Source organism: Brassica rapa, unplaced genomic scaffold, assembly GCF_000309985.2.
Source record: "Brassica rapa cultivar Chiifu-401-42 unplaced genomic scaffold, CAAS_Brap_v3.01 Scaffold0220, whole genome shotgun sequence".
Classification (NCBI taxonomy): domain Eukaryota; kingdom Viridiplantae; phylum Streptophyta; class Magnoliopsida; order Brassicales; family Brassicaceae; genus Brassica; species Brassica rapa.
In genome coordinates, this window is record NW_022610164.1 from 33,861 (window position 1) to 51,152 (window position 17,292).

General features: G+C 47.4%; 1 non-coding gene across 1 annotated transcript; it reads right to left on the reverse strand.

Annotated features, from left to right (window-relative positions):
- Positions 1-526: 526 nt before the first annotated feature.
- LOC117129884 lies at positions 527-632 on the reverse strand. The gene has a single exon (XR_004453418.1). It is a non-coding gene; the product is annotated as a small nucleolar RNA R71 (small nucleolar RNA).
- Positions 633-17,292: the final 16,660 nt, after the last annotated feature.

The following is a 17,292-nucleotide window of genomic DNA, read 5'->3' on the forward strand; positions in this document are numbered from 1 at the left end:
AAACATTATTATTCTAACACATGACGAGAACGGAAACCTGTATGACCAGGACGGTCATCTACGTAATGCAACAGGTCAGAAAATAGACGCTCAGGGGACTGTAATCCCTGATGCTGATGCAACAGGAGCTGCTCAACCTGTAGACGAGGACGCTCGATCGAAACCACTGGCCGACTACAATTGCCCAGATGAGTACTATTCCAAAAGATCAGCTATTCGACATCCGGAGATCCAGAAGCAGAATTTCGAGCTGAAACCTCAATACTACACTCTCGTGTCGCAGATACCAACTCTGGGTTACCGCACGAGCATCCTATGGACCATCTAGAATGGTTCAAGGATCTAATAGCTGCTATTCGGATGGAAGGAGTCCCCGAAGATTACCTGCTGTGCAAGCTCTTCAGATACACGCTGAATGGAGAAGCGATGCACTGGCTTAGGCAGCAACCCACAGGATCCTTAACATCTTGGGCCGACATCAATAATGCTTTCTTACGAAACTTCTTCGATGAGGCGCGCACTGAAGAACTTCGGAACAAAATTTCCACATTCTCGCAGGAGGCTGGAGAGTCCTTCAAAGATGCGTGGATTAGATTTAGGTTCTTCCAGCGAGACTGTCCACACCACGGATTTAACGAAGTGCAGCTGCTAAGCCCTTTCTTCTGAGGTCTCTCCTTACAGTATCAAATGGCTCTTGATACGGCGAGTGAAGGAACTTCACTACTCGGAATCCATTGGAAGCTGTGAGACTTATCGAAAACCTTGCTAACAGCAGCAGCACCAAAAACACTGACTCTGAACGGAAGAAGTCTGTTGCCTCTATCGGGAAGGAACAGATGGACGAAGTAAGAGCTAAGTTAGATGTGGTGCACGAGCTTCTTAGGAAGCAAGTCTGTTTAGATGAAGGAGAAGTAGCAGATACGGAAGGAGAAGAAAATGTGAACTACATCGGATGTACCGGATTCCAGAAATTTGGAAACCAGGGCAGAAACAAAACTTCTTTGGAAATGTTCAAAGAAGTAACCAGAGTTCACAATTTCAAAAAGCCTTCAACAACAGCAAAAGCTACTCAAACTCTTACTACCAGAATCCACCACCCCAGACTCAGAAAGAAAGATCGAAGAAATGCTTGATCGAGTAATGTTGGGACAACAACAAATTACCGTGGATTTCAACGGTAAAATAGACTACGCCTACAACAATCTGAACACCAAAATCGAGACCTTAGGGACTCAGGTGAGAAAACTTGAAACGCAAGTAATTCAGACTGGCGAGACTATAAAGAGGCAAGAAGCTTTCGCTAGAGATGCATGAGCTGATAAAGGAAAACACCACGTAAATGCCATCATAGATGATGATTTCTGGCAAGTGGTGAGACATGAAAAGATTTAGGAAGGAGACTTCAAAATCGAAAGCTCCATGAGTCTCGGCGGATCCCAATGGTGTCGACCGATGTCGATGAACTCGCACCGATCGACAGACCATGACGAAGATCGATAGACGGATTACTCCAGTCATCGATCGACGTCGTCCGCTAAATCGACTGAATGCAATGCGGTTCGAATTCTAACTCATGAGGAATTCGTAGCTAAGCATCCTCACCCACCCTCCCCTTTCTATAATAAAATCGATCGATCGGTTGAGCCAACCATCGATCGACAGAGTGAGTCCGACGTCGATCGTCACACCACACCTTCCATCGATCGACGGGCACCTCTGACATACCGAGTGCGGTTACCCTCAATCGATAATGATTATATCAACGCACTCAGACCACCACCAAAACCATTATCTAGCCCACCCGAACCAAAACCCAACCCTTTAAATAGTTCACCTGAACCAGTTCAAGAAGATCAGGAAACTGAAGGGAGAAGGTTAAGGAAAAGAAAGGAGAAAATTACTAAGAACCTTAAGAGGGGAGCCAACAAGAAGGAGATGGATGGTTTCACTAAAAGAGTCCTTAGAACCCCAATCAAAAAAGCTTTTGATGAAGCTTACTTCACACACCGGTTGTGGATGTTCTTCAGAGAAACAAAGGTAACTGAGGAGGACATTAGGAGAATGTTTCATCAAGTAAGATAGAAGATGAAACACAGGATCACATTGACGAAGAGGACTTATCCTGGGAAGTTTGCAATACCATGCGTAGTCAAGGTGTTGAATTTCCCCATTCAATGTGTGACACATGAGCATCAGTTAGTATCCTCCATAGGATCATGGCAGACCAGCTTGGTTTGACCATCGAACCTTCAACAAAATCCTTCACCTTCGTGGATCTTTCAGAAAAACGATCAGGAGGTATCATAAGAGATCTGGAGGTACAGATTGGTAATGCCCTTGTCCCAGTAGATTTTCATGTCCTGGACATAACTGGAACTCTTCAATTCTGCTTGGATGATCTTTCCTAGCTACAGTAGGAGCTGTATGTGGCATGAACAAAAACAAATTGTGTCTGACGCTGATAGACCCCAACATCCACTACGACCCTATCCAACCTAAGAGAAAGGTTATTAATTATGTGGATTACGGGAAAGAACTTGGCTTCATTGGCGTATGCTATTGTGGAGCAGAGTACGAATCAGGAGTACGAAACAGAGTACTCGGAATCGATCGACACCACCAATTTTCCATCGATCGATTCCAATGAGTTAACGGTGACCGATGACCGCAACAACACGTTGCTCGACGTTGATCAGCCGGTTGACCATTTCGCTCCACCTAATCATTGTTACCCACACTTTGCCTTCCAACCTCCAAGCAAGAGAGGACGTGATGATTATTCCATAGGCAGTTGGGCAGACAGTGGTTTCCATGAAAGTTTTGCAGTTGACACTGTAATTACTTCACCTAACGAGGAACATACAGAGGAATACAATGAGGATTATTGGAAAGAACATGCAATAGAAATGTCTTTGCAGGATGAAAGATTTGAAACACATAAGTTCACCACCACATTTCCAACCTCGCTCGACGAAGTGCACTCCACATCGGTCGATACCCACCCTCGTCCAGCAAAACAACCGCTCACATCGATCGACACCCATACAGGAACATCGATCGATATTCGTGCCACAGCGAAAATCCAGGAGCAGGAGAATATTCCCTCTCCAACTAGGTTTATAGATACCTATTTAAAACGTTTTGTACCCCTGAAACCACCTCCACACACCAGAGCAGACACACAAGCAGAAAAGATGAACACTCTTCCATCTACATCAACAGGAAAATCCATGAAGAGCAATCATCTCAAGAACACAAGTTCTGCAGAAGTTATTCTGCCCTCGGTCGATGCATCTGTATCAACATCGATCGATACTACTCTTAAACCTAATCTTTCTATTTCTAAATTGAATGATAATGCAAACATTGATAACAGTTTTCTAACACCTGATGAATTTGGTATTTTCAGGGACCCAGATGGCAACGCACGTGCAATAGATGGAAGGATCTTACAAGTGTCTAAAGAGGACATAGCAGATATCCTTCAAGTGGCCAATGGACCTGACAACCTATTCTCACAGCAACGTGGCACTCCAGACGTCAATCAAACCAATCCAAACAAACATGTAGGAGTCGCCACAACAGAAATCAATCCAGATCTATCATGCCAACCAAAAGGCGAAGCATCGATCGACGGGACAACTCAGACATCGATCGATAGGATAACACCAACCTCGACCGATAAGGATGACCCGACGTCGATTGACAGACGTTGTGAATTTGGATACCGCGCTTTTGACATGTACGGAGCCAGAAAGTTCACTTGGGAACGAAGGGACGAGTATGGAGTCTACAGAGATGAGTGTGGACACGCACGAGGCGTAGCTGGTGAGATGATACCTGTCACAAAGGACGACATCAGGAAATTACTGGAAAGAGCATCTCTTTGTGAAGAGAGCCACATCTGTCTTCCAGAACAAGCCACTTCCTTCACACTTACAGGACTGGCACCAGAACTCTACACCAAAGATGAAATCAATGAGATGGTGACTGGTATTTGTGGAGCTCAGGAAAAACTGGGAGAGGAGCTCAAATCATTGGTAGAAGATACACATCAACCTTTAGATAGAGGTTACAATGAGCTTTTCAGAAGTATGGTAGAAATGGGGACAGAAATTGAGAGTTTACGTCATCAACTTGAGAAGAAAGCCACGACCTCAGCATCGATCGACGCACCACATGCACCATCGATCGACGTCAGTCTTCCTACAGCCCAGATCCCTGCAGTACCGCGATGTTCAGCAGAACACAAGGATGAATGGGAAGTCTCATACATCGACACGAGGATAAACGACATGTACTATCCTCTCAACAACAACGTGGAGAGGCTGAGCACTAAAATCGAGCTACTACAGCAAGATCTGGACACCATTCGCAAGAAGGACCAACAACCAGCCACATCGATCGATGTGTGTACCATCACATCGCTCGACGCTAAGATCTCAGCCATGGATAATAGGCTGCAGACTTACGAAATCATGCATGTCCGCTTCGTATCACCAGTCATTCTAGATTTAAACAAATTGTCTAGTCAAATACTTCATGCCCAAAGGGATATTGAAAACATTACTAATCATTTTTTTTTGCAGGCAAATTCATCTTCGAACGATAGGCTACGAGGGCCATGGATCGATGGCAAGAATTCTGAGAAGTTACTTCCCTACACAGCAGCAGAGGTTGACAAGATCACATCCAAGATCTACACTGCTATAGACACCATGGAGGAACGACTTGACAAACGCTGCGATGACATCTTCTTTCCATTTGACAACAGAATCAGTGGACTAGACAGCCATGCAGAATGGCTACAGAAAGAAGTCAAAGACATTCAGAGGAAACTCGCAGCCCAACACCAGATATCAGCATCGATCGACAGGAAGCAAGCGAAATTGCTCGATGGTAAGTCACCGAGATCAACCGACGAACACATAATCACATCGATCGATGCCGAGTCTACACCAGCCGGCGTGCAGCTGATACACAAGACGATAGAGTCAATGCACAAGGAACTCACAAAACTTTCAGCATACGCCGATGACAACATAGGCTGGCACCAGGTCAGCATTGACAACGTTCAGGATAGGCTACAGAACATCTCCAATGTACTTGAACAGAAGGATGACAAATGGACAAGAAATGATGAGGCCACAAGAAGTTTCATTGCATCTTGGTCCAGAATGTGCAGAGATGACGTGGATGCTTGTTTTCCAACAAGCAGCCGTTTCTCCACCAAATAGCCAATCATTACCACAGTCAAGCTAAATGACTATAACCAAGCGCTGAGTGGGAGGCAACCCACTATAAGGTATTTTATTTTGGTTTCATTAGCTAGCATTTATTTACTTTCGTTTTATTTCTTTCAGATTTAGGAGACCCAAGTAGGAGGACTTGAATATCGACCGCCGACGAGACGTCGACATCGCCCGACATAGACAACCACACGACGATCGATGTAACATCCTCCCATCGATCGATATCTAATCCGGTCAGATGTATCTTCCCTACTTGTTACATTTCGTACATTATGAATTATTCCATCATAACTCTGGCTGAGTTACACTGGGACAGTGTAATTTAAGTCTGGGGGGAGATTTACTGATATAATTGATTTTATTTTTATATAAAAGGAATTTTAATAAATTATGCTTAGCTATTGAAAATAGGGACTATAATCTTATATTGATTTAAACTTGAATATCTAACCAATCTTTAGCACCACTTTAGATTTACTGATTGCAGATAGCACTATAAATGCTAAAGGAGATCAACCTATCAACTACACACTTGCCTTGAACGTATGAAGTAACCAAAGCTGATTTCCAATATTAAACCTGACATAACCGCTTGTCTTGGGGCTTGGTATACATGGGATCGGATTCTTCAGACAGGTCTGGAAGGTAACGCCTTGTGTAGATTATTTATCACAGTTTCTCTCTCTAAATTTTGACCCTAGAATAGTTAATGATTTATACTAAAATATATATATATAAAAAGATCTATTGTTTACTTAGGATGAGTCTGAACAGGACTTGGTGGCTAAAACCATTAAGGCTTGATTCATAAAGACTCCAATAAAAGAGTTCGAAACAGGACTTGGAGGCGGTAATCTTCAAGGCTCGCTTTCGCAAAGAACTCTTGGATTTAGGTCAAAAAGAAGTGAACTGAGCTTGGTGGCAACCACCATTAAGTTTTGATTCATGGAAGCCTGTCCAATCTTGGTCACTGATCCTTCAATGTAAGCAGACTTTGACTCAAGAGAGAAAATTAGAGAGAAAGCAGATCCGACTTTGACTCATTGATGAGGTCCAAGATGAATCAGATGCTCAGGAAACCCATGCTGGATGGACAAACCTTCACTGTCCAAGAGGAGGGTGATCCGCTGGAACCGAGTGATCAGATGATTGAGGAGATCCTTACTGATGATCTGCTGGAACTAGCCTTGATTAGAGCTGAAGCAGAACAGAATGTCCAGAACATCGACGCTGATGGGTACGCGAAGATGTTGGACTCCGCCAGAACCATGGAAAGATTACTGGCATATCTTAGTCAGGGGGAGAACAATGCCTCAGACTCATCGAGCCCGCCTGTGCCACCAAGTCGGAACAATGACCTGTGGAGTGAATCCAAAGCTCCAAAAGTCGAGCTCAAAACACTCCCTAAGGGGCTCAGGTACACATTTCTTGGACCAAATTCTACATACCCAGTAATCGTGAATGCTGACCTGAACAATGCTGAAACTGCTCTTCTCTTATGTGAACTTAGAAAATATCGAAAGGCATTAGGATATTCTCTAGCTGATATACATGGCATTTCACCTGATCTGTGCATGCATAGAATACACCTAGAAGATGAATCGATGACTTCTGTAGAACATCAGAGGAGGTTGAACCCAAATCTGAAAGATGTTGTAAAGAAAGAGATAATGAAACTTCTAGAAGCTGGTGTAATCTATGCGATCTCTGATAGTAAGTGGGTTAGTCCGGTTCATGTAGTGCCTAAGAAAGGAGAGATCACTGTTATAACAAATGAAAAGAATGAATTAATCCCTACTAGAACAGTAACTGGTCATCGCATGTGCATTGATTTCCGTAAATTGAATGGTGCGACTCGCAAGGATCACTTTCCACTTCCCGTCATTGATCAAATGATTGAAAGATTGGCTAACCACCCTTACTATTGCTTTTTAGATGGTTATTCAGGTTTCTTTCAGATTCCCATCCACCCAGACGATCAGGAGAAGATGACGTTCACATGTCCTTACGGAACATACGCCTACAGGAGGATGCCTTTCGGGCTACGCAATGCTCCAGCGACCTTTCAACGCTGCATGATGTTGATTTTCACTGATCTAATCGAAGACATAATGGAGGTTTTCATGGACGATTTCAGCGTCTATGGAAGCTCCTTTATTGTCTGTTTGTCAAACTTGTGCAGGGTTCTGAAGCGATGTGAGGATAAGCATCTCGTGCTGAACTGGGAGAAATGCCATTTCATGGTCAGAGATGGGATTGTTCTAGGACATAAGATTTCAGAAAAAGGCATCGAAGTGGACAAGGCAAAGATCGAAATCATGATGAGTCTGCAGCCACCAACTTCAGTAAGGGGAATAAAAAGATTTTTGGGACATGCTGGTTTTTACAGGAGATTCATCCAGGACTTCTCGAAAATCGCAAGACCACTCACTAGACTGCTCTGCAAGGAAACAAGGTTCAACTTCGACAGCGAGTGCTTAGCTTCATTTCACACGATCAAGGGAGCTCTAGTCAGTGCACCGGTTGTCCAACCTCCAGACTGGGACCGCCCTTTTGAGATCATGATAGACGCGAGTGACTTTGCAGTGGGAGCAGTGATTGGGCAGCGAAAGGATAAGAAGCTCCATGTGATCTACTACGCGAGCAAGACACTGGATGAATCTCAATGTAGGTATGCTACAACAGAGAAGGAACTCCTTGCCATCGTCTATGCTTTTGAGAAGTTCCGATCATATCTCGTTGGGTCTAAGGTGATAGTCCACACGGATCATGCAGCCCTTAAGTACTTGCTCACGAAGAAGGATGCTAAACCGCGGCTCCTGAGATGGATTCTCCTCACACAGGAATTTGATCTGGAAATAAGAGACAAGAAGGGGATAGAAAATGGAGTAGCGGACCACCTTTCCAGAATGAAGATAAACGACGATACTGTGATTGACGAATAACAACCAGTGGAACACGTCAGCGCGATTGGTCTTTCCTTCGTGGAACAGCCAATGCGCATAGAAACAGCTTGTTCCTTGCAACCTGAGCAGTTTGTGGCAACAATCCAAAGCAATATCCTGATCTACCGTGGTTTGCTGAGATTGCAAATTTCTTAGCTGCTGAAAAGGAGCCTCTGAAATTCACTGGGAACGAGAAGAGGAAATTCTTAAGAGAGGCAAGGCATTATTTTTGGGATGAGCCTTACCTATACCGACATTGCAAAGATGGGATCTTCAGACGATGCATCCCGGAGGCTGAAATTCCAAGGATCCTACACCAGTGCCACAGATCTTCTTACGCTGGACACTTCGCCACATTCAAAACAGTCTCCAAAATTCTCCAAGCTGGATTCTGGTGGCCAACAATGTTCAGAGATGCTCACGCCTTCATATCCAGATGCAATGCATGCCAGCGAATGGGCAGTATCAGCAAAAGGAATGAGATGCCTCAGAACTACATATTGGAAGTTGAGGTGTTCGACTGCTGGGGAATAGATTTTATGGGACCTTTCCCGCCTTCTCATAAGAACGAGTACATCCTGGTTGCAGTCAACTATGTCTCCAAGTGGGTAGAAGCGATTGCTAGTCCAACCAACAACGCACGTGTTGTTACCAAGATGTTCACCTCCATCATCTTTCCAAGATTTGGAGTGCCTAGAGTGGTTATCACCGATGGTGGAACTCACTTCATCAACAGAGTATTCCAAGGATTACTGAGCAAGAACGGCGCAAAACACAAGGTTGCAACCTCCTATCATCCCCAAACGAGTGGCCAAGTGGAAATTTTCAACATAGAGATCAAGAACATTCTGCAGAAAACAGTCAATACCACGCATAAGGACTGGTCCCTCAAACTTGACGATGCTCTCTGGGCCTACAGAACAGCTTATAAGACCCCATTAGGGACCACTCCCTATCATCTGGTCTATGGCAAGGCATGTCACCTACCTGTGGAGCTAGAGTATAAGGCAGCTTGGGCTGTTAAGCTGCTTAACTTCGACATCAAACCTGCCAAAGAGAGGTGAACAATTCAGATCCATGAGTTGGAGGAGATTGGGCATCTGGCCTATGAGAGCTCCAAAATCTACAAAGAAAAAACCAAGGCATTCCATGACAAACGGATCATCAGCAGAAGCTTTGCTCCTAATGATCAGGTCTTACTCTTCAACTCAAGGATTAAGCTGTTCCCTGGAAAGCTTAAGTCTAGATGGTCAGGGCCTTTCACCATCAAGGAGGTTCGCCCCTATGGAGCTGTTGTGTTGCTGGACACACGAGGAGAAGAATTTGTTGTTAATGGTCAGCGCCTCAAGCCTTATCTTGCTGATTCAACAATCGCTGAAGGTGTAGAGATACCCTTAAGCGATCCCCTTCAAGCCTAACCGGCTCACTAAAGTCAAGCTAGTGACTGAAAAGAAGCGCTTGGTGGGAGGCAACCCACTGGTGACTGTAAATATTTCTTTTATCTTTTCAATAATAAAAAAAAATAACTTGCAGGAAGAAAATCAAGAAAATCGAGACCTTCTCAGGAGAACACTCCAGCGCTTGTTCCACTGATTGTTCCCAGATGCCTCCAAGAACAAGGAACCCGAAAGCACTCAAAGCCTCTCGCGGAGCAGCCACGCCTTCTCATTCCGCGAGTGTTCCAAGCACTTATCCATGGCCGAATAAAGTTGAGGGTCAACCGATTAACATCAACGACCCACTTCTCCTTGACTACAATTGTGAGGGGTGGGACAAGGAGTCCGCGGCAAGGTACAACAGGCTTCTCACAGCAGAGATCTTGCCGACACGATTTGCTCACGCAGAGACCTTAGCTGATCTTGGTCTCGAGTCTGACGTCTTCGAGACGCTCGACCTCATGGGCCTTGCTCCTCTCTGCTACCAAGCCCAAGTTCTCTATCCAGATTTGGTTCGGCAAGTGCTCGCAACATCTCAGGTCACTTACCAGAACCCTACCGCGCCAACGTACGAGAACTGCTTCTTCTCCTTCATGGCCGACAGCAAGTTCTGCTCCATCTCTCTCCATGATCTGAACGACCTGCTCGATATCGCAGACACGCCTAGAGAGGTCTCAGTTGAGAAGAAGTTCGCACCAGCAAACGCCTTTTGGGATCTCATTGCGACAGGGAAGTTCACTTCTCGCAAGGCTTATCAATCAAAAATCCGGAACCCCACTCTGCGTATCATTGCCAAGATCGTCTCACACATCTTCTTTGCAAAGGAACTCACCTCCAAGGTCACAAACGGAGAGCTGCAGGCTCTCTTCATGGGGCTCGAGGATGAGATCCGTAGAGATAAAGTCATACCAATCCAGGCAGTGAAAACTAACCCTGGATTCCTTCTCATCTCGATGCTCTCCGAGCGTAAGGACTCCTTGCTCCGAACTGAAGACAAGAAATACCGCTGCGGCAGTGTTCTCACTCCCTTGTTCAAACGTTTCAACATCAACCTGGATTCCTACAAGGTTGTTCCTGAGCTCGAGTACATCAACACCGCTTACTTGATCACATGCCACATCCTGCGCGACGAGAGCACTTACAAGTTTTCTGACAAGGAAGGGAACACTCTCTACTGCAAGCTTTCTCTTCTCGGGTTAACGAACTTCATGACCTTGGAAAACATAGTGTTCCTGCCCGACGCAGAACACTTATGCGACGACCCAAGCGCGCCAGTGCCAAATGAGAATGCTGACATGGATGATGTGGAGGATGTGACTCCACCTGCTGATGGTGCTTATGATCTGGACGAACTCACTGATGTTACTGATGATCACACCTACAGACGCTGGAGGGTGGACTCTCAGAAGAAGAACAACAGCCTCATGAAGAGGATCCTCAGGGTGATCACTGGAGGCTGCATCGGAAGTCAAGATGAGCAGACAACGCAGGGAACAAGGCGCCCAGGCAAGGAACCAGCGGGCACCTCAACTGGAGAAGAGAGACTTCCGAGGAACAGGAGAACAGCTGTGGGAACCGAAATTCGCACTGTCGATTTCCGTTTAAATAAGGAAACTAAGAAAACCCTAGTTTCCCAGAGGACCCGGATATCTGTTAATTACCACACGTCAAGCAATCAGAACACGAGAATAACAACGATAAAAATAAGAAATCGAAAAGAGAGCAAAATAGATCTTATTCCGAATCTGCGTATGAGCGTTACAACAAGGTATAAGCCTGGGCTCGAGAGCTGTCGGCGAGATTCCTAGTTCTAGCAACCCTAAGACGGCTAAACCTAATTGAGTCGCAGCTCGAAATAACAAAAACGGAAAGTTGCCTAAATCGCTCTAAGTGCTAAGTTTGCTCTCAAAAAGTTCTCTCCTCTGCTCCTCGCCTAGGACTCCTTATATACTAGCTCCAAGGTCGGTTTACGCTTTTACTCTTCTGCCCTTAAGCCGTCATAGCATAAAAATGGAGATATTCCATTTTTCCCGATCTTCACAATTATCTTCAAAACTTCCGTATTTATCCGCGGAAACTTGACATTTATCCTTCCTCGCGGGCCAAGCGCGAACCACGCTGTGGTTCACGGGCTTTTGGTTAGGAAAGATCGTAGGATGGGCCTCGAGTCGTGTTTTAGGTCCCTTTGGGCCGTCTTCCGACTCGACACGTTTACTACGAGTTTTCCGCGGTTTCTAATCCGCGAAGTTTGATCGATGAATTAGAATAGCGGGAATCATAGACTGAGCTTGCTACGGTCTTCGGGAGATAGCATTCGAAGGTTTGACGAGAATGCAAGGACTGGTGTCGTATCGATGTTCGGAAAGGTTCAATCGCTATACAGCGACCGATCTTTGGCTCGAGCCCGGTCGCTATGTAGCGACCGAGCGAAACGAGTGCTCGGTCGCTACGTAGCGACCGAGCTTCGGCTTGAGCTCAGTCGCTACGTAGCGACCGAGCAGGACGATCGCTCGGTCGCTACGTAGCGACCGAGCTTTGGCTCGAGCTCGGTCGCTACGTAGCGACCGAGCGGGACGATCGCTCGGTCGCTACGTAGCGACCGAGCTTTGGCTCGAGCTCGGTCGCTACGTAGCGACCGAGCGGGACGATCGCTCGGTCGCTACGTAGCGACCGAGCTTGGCTGAGCTCGGTCGCTACATAGCGACCGAGCGGGACGATCGCTCGGTCGCTACGTAGCGACCGAGCTTTGGCTCGAGCTCGGTCGCTACGTAGCGACCGAGCGGGACGATCGCTCGGTCGCTACGTAGCGACCGAGCTTGGCTGAGCTCGGTCGCTACGTAGCGACCGAGCGGGACGATCGCTCGGTCGCTACGTAGCGACCGAGCTTTGGCTCGAGCTCAGTCGCTACGTAGCGACCGAGCGGGACGATCGCTCGGTCGCTACGTAGCGACCGAGCTTTGGCTCGAGCTCGGTCGCTACGTAGCGACCGAGCGGGACGATCGCTCGGTCGCTACGTAGCGACCGAGCTTGGCTGAGCTCGGTCGCTACGTAGCGACCGAGCGGGACGATCGCTCGGTCGCTACGTAGCGACCGAGCTTTGGCTCGAGCTCGGTCGCTACGTAGCGACCGAGCGGGACGATCGCTCGGTCGCTACGTAGCGACCGAGCTTTGGCTCGAGCTCGGTCGCTATGTAGCGACCGAGCGGGACGATCGCTCGGTCGCTACGTAGCGACCGAGCTTGGCTGAGCTCGGTCGCTACGTAGCGACCGAGCGGGACGATCGCTCGGTCGCTACGTAGCGACCGAGCTTTGGCTCGAGCTCGGTCGCTACGTAGCGACCGAGCGGGACGATTGCTCGGTCGCTACGTAGCGACCGAGCTTTGGCTTGAGCTCGGTTGCTACGTAGCGACCGAGCGGGACGATCGTTTGGTTTGAATCCCAAAGAATACTTCTTCGTAGAAATAACCTCGTATAGTTTATTTCGACGAAAAATTACATCCCTTCTTTAACCCTTTCGGAAATACGATCTCTGAGGATTTTCGGATGGTAATTCCGTCGTAACCATTTTTGACCCCAACAGTTAGCCCCCCAGCCCGTTAGGATCATGCATGGGGGGATCCTAGCGTGCGGTTAGACATGTTTGGCAAGTTAGGCGTGATGGATGGAATTAATATGCGAAAGTCCGAGCTTGAATAGTAAATCCTCATGTCTTATAAGAAGAGAGGTAACTTGTTCCATAATTTTTTCACTTTCTTGTTTTTCTCTAAGATCTTTCAAAAACTTTCTATCTTTCTCTCCACCCTTTTCCTCTATTCTCTTAAGAGAAGTGTAAAGATGTCGAGCAAGAAGAAGATTGCGAAAAAAGGGTCTTCGTCCGCGAGTCCTTACGAAGAGCTCGTCGTTCCGAAAACGGAGTTCGTGCCTCACTCGGTGCATCCTGCCGAGAACGAGGCATGGTGGGTTGCTCATTATGGCTCGCTGATCCCTCCCAAGGAGAAGCCATTCCCGTCCTGGTCCATCGTGGAGTCGAGGGAAAAGACGCAAGTAGGACCACTGACGAGTTTCTCGCGACGATGCGGTCGTTCTACCGCATCCCGGATGTTGTGGAGTTCCGGGTTCCCTGCCGCGGGGAATGTGCTAACAACCCCCCGGAGGGTTACTTTACTTGTTATGAGGTGTTCATAGTGCGTTGTCGCCTCTGGTTCCCCATACCCGAAATTCTCGTCCGAGTGTTGGACCGTTTTGAAGTCGCGATAAGTCAGTTGACACCCCTTGCCATTCAGCACCTTATTGGGATCTTGATCCTAAGCTATGAGCATGGCCTTTCCCTTTCCGTCGATCATTATGAAGCGCTTTTGAGGCTTCAACTTGTCAAGGATACGGATAAGCATAGGTTTGTCCCTCGGAAATTTATGTCGGTGGTTAAGAAGTTCATTTCGAACTTCAACTCGTGGAAGAAGTTCTTTTTCTTTGTTCGTTTGGACGCTGCGTCCGTCGAAGAGAGTTGCATTCCACTGTTCCGGAGGTTGCCGAACAATCGTCCCTTCATCAATCCTCTTGCTCCGTTCCCTGAGGATATTATCGCGGTGAGGGATCTTCTCAGGAATGGTCCCTTCTTCTGGACTTCTTTCACGCCGAGAAGGGTTCGGAAGGCGCTGAAATTTGTGCACCCTAGTCCAGCTTTGGACGCGGATACGGGAAGCGACTCCGAACCCGACGGCCAGAGTCCCGTTGAAGTTCCGACAGCCGCGCCGGAGTCGAGCTCTTGGAAGGGAAAAGACGTCGATCTCGGCGACATAGAGTTTTCGATGGATGACTCTATGCTTCCAGGATGGGATCCGAACCTTGCTTACGGCGACGGAAGCGGTTCGAGCGAAGCCCCCATTCCGGACTTCGATGATTTCTTTGCTGGGCTGCCATCGGGTTCGATGCTCCTCCTCCTACGAAAGAATCGGCGAGGCCGAGAGTTGTTGCGGAAGGATCTCGCATCATCAATGGGGTTAGTTTTTTTTTGGGAATTTTTAAGTGATTGTCCTATGTATGGATTTGTAACACGCCTATTGATTTTGCAGGGCCTGAGCTTGCTGGGCTCGGCCATCGAAGCGGGTCATAGAGAAGCCATGGTTTACCGCTTCAAGGCGGAGAAAGCGGAGCGGGATCTCGCCCGCGTGCAAGGCGAGATGCTGGAGCGAGAGGCACAGCTTACTCGTGATCATGCGCGGGCTGTTCGCAGATCGGAGAGGAAAGGCAAAAGAGAGATCGTCGAGGTGATGAAGACTCGCGCATCTCAGTTCCAGGTTGAGTACGGGAATCTTAAGAATGCCTTTACCTCGGTGGGCGACTTTCGCGAGTGCCGTGGTTCGGTCGGAAGTCTTTGGAGGACGCAAGCCGACGACTATGTGTTTGAAGAAGAAATGAGCTTGATGAAGAGTGGGATGAGTGACCGTGCCCACGCTGAGGCGCTTATCCCTCCGATCGACGAGAGGATTCAAGGGTTCTGGGATTCCATCCCGGTTTCTCCTGATACCGAGGAGGTCCCGATCGATTTTCACGGCGGTGGCGAGGAAGTGGATCGTCCTGCGGATGCGTTTGGTGCTTCGTTGTCCGGGGACTTCGACTTTGGATTATGAGGGATGGATCAGTTATCCTTGTTTTCGGTCGAATGTGGCCCTTTGAATTTGGATTTCGTTTAGGCCACGATGGCCGTATTTGTATTTCCGGGACTGGCCGTTGGTGGCTTTGAATCCCTTTCCGCTTTACGCGGTTTATTTATATGATAAATGTTTCGTTTCGAGTTTTTCCTGAGTAGGGTTGAAGTAAATACGAGTTGTCGTCTCGTATGTAGTTCTAATTAGACGTTCGATCTGTTGGTTCGTTCGTGATTTTCGTAAAAATTTATCTGTCTTTACGATTTTCGAGAACATTGAGATACGAACGGAGAGGCATGGTTTATGATCTCGTATCTTTTAGATATCATGCCTTGAGATGTTTGAGACCAGAGCGTTGGGTTTAGGGCAAGACCTAGGTTTACTTTCGGTTAAGGTTTGTGCGGTGACTAGCCGGCTATCGTTTTTCCTGTTGCGATTTCTTCCTGACTCGCACCGGTTTAAAGTCCGCGATATGTTCTCGGCTTATATGACTTGTATGGTACGAATCGAGCATCTTCTCAGAATCTGGAAGTGCTAAACCAAAATTTCGGATTTTGTTGTAGCGCGCTTTTGTCCTTGTGCTGGACGTTTTTAAAGATCAAAAGAGTGATCGGATTGCGTTTGTTTAAGACGGCTGGCGTGTTCGTCGGGGCCAATCGACGAACGGGGTGTAAGGTTTTTTAGTGGTCGCGTTCGGACAATTTATTTAGCATTGTCCTCGAATTTTAACTTTTTGCGACGTCTCGCAGTTATTTTCGAGGATTATGCGTGTTTGAAAGGTGATAATCTTTACGATTTTTGGGCCGGATGAGGCCGCAGACGAGCGTAAACTGAAGCGTAAGCGTTTTCGATAAAAAGACAGTGTATATTGTAAAAATTTTATGTTTCTAAAAACTCGATTACAATAATGGCGATTGTGGGAGTATACGAGTATACGCACCCACTCCCCCCCCCTTTTTAGAGAGGGGATAGCTGAACTCGTCTTTTGACAAGCTGCCTACGTACCCCTTTCGAGGATCAAGCCATCTCGTAGTTCTGTTTCATGCCGCGAGTGTTCTTACTCGGCGGTTGGTGTCGCGATGTCCGCCTTGACCGTGTCGATCGTGGCTGGGTCGACGCTAATTTCCGGATGTTCCGGTTGAGTTGTCGCGTGGGCTTCGGATTTATGTCGAGCTTCGACGTCCGATGCGTTTGCGTTGACAGACGATTTTACTTCGTCCTTGTGCGGGGTGCTTTTGGCCGAAGATCGATCTATCTTCGCGCGTTTGCCATTTGCAGAAGCCGTGATTTGCCTTAACTTATGCTCCGCGAGGAAGCATAGTCGCGATTGTTTTTGGCATCCCCAGATGGCCGCGACTCCGCTCGGCGTTGGGAACTTGAGACCCAGGTGGTAAGTTGACGGAACTGCCTGCATGGCGTTGAGCCATGGGGTTCCCATGATCACGTTGTAGATAGCGGGATGGTCGACTACCGCGAATTCGACGATTTTCGTGATCTCCTTGGCCATGACTGGCAATTGGATTGACCCGAGAGTCATGACACTTCGCCTGAAAAACCGTGAGTGGTTTTGGCGTCGGAATTACCTCTCCGAGTTCGATACTCATCCGATTGAGAGTGTCGCGGAAGATTACGTTGACCGTACTTCCCGTATCGACGAGTACCCTTCCGACTTCTAAATCTCGTATGACGAGATCTATGACGAGAGGGTCGCAGTGAGGTTGGTCGATACCGCCGGCTTCTTCCTCCGTGAAGGTGATCGAGCAATTTTGGCCGTCTCGAGGAGGAGACCATGTAGGCCATTTTGCGCTTGATTCTGCCTTCCGTTGGTAAGCCTTGATGGCTGACACGGTATCGCCGCAGTATTGAGATCCTCCGATGATCATATTGACTCTGCGCGATGTTTATCGTTCCCTTTGTCATTGTTATCGTTCCCTTTGTCATCCGGCCTTCCTACCGCGTTTATCCCCAGGTTGGTTTTCGTTGAGGATTTTTTCGGCGGGCGGATTTCTGTC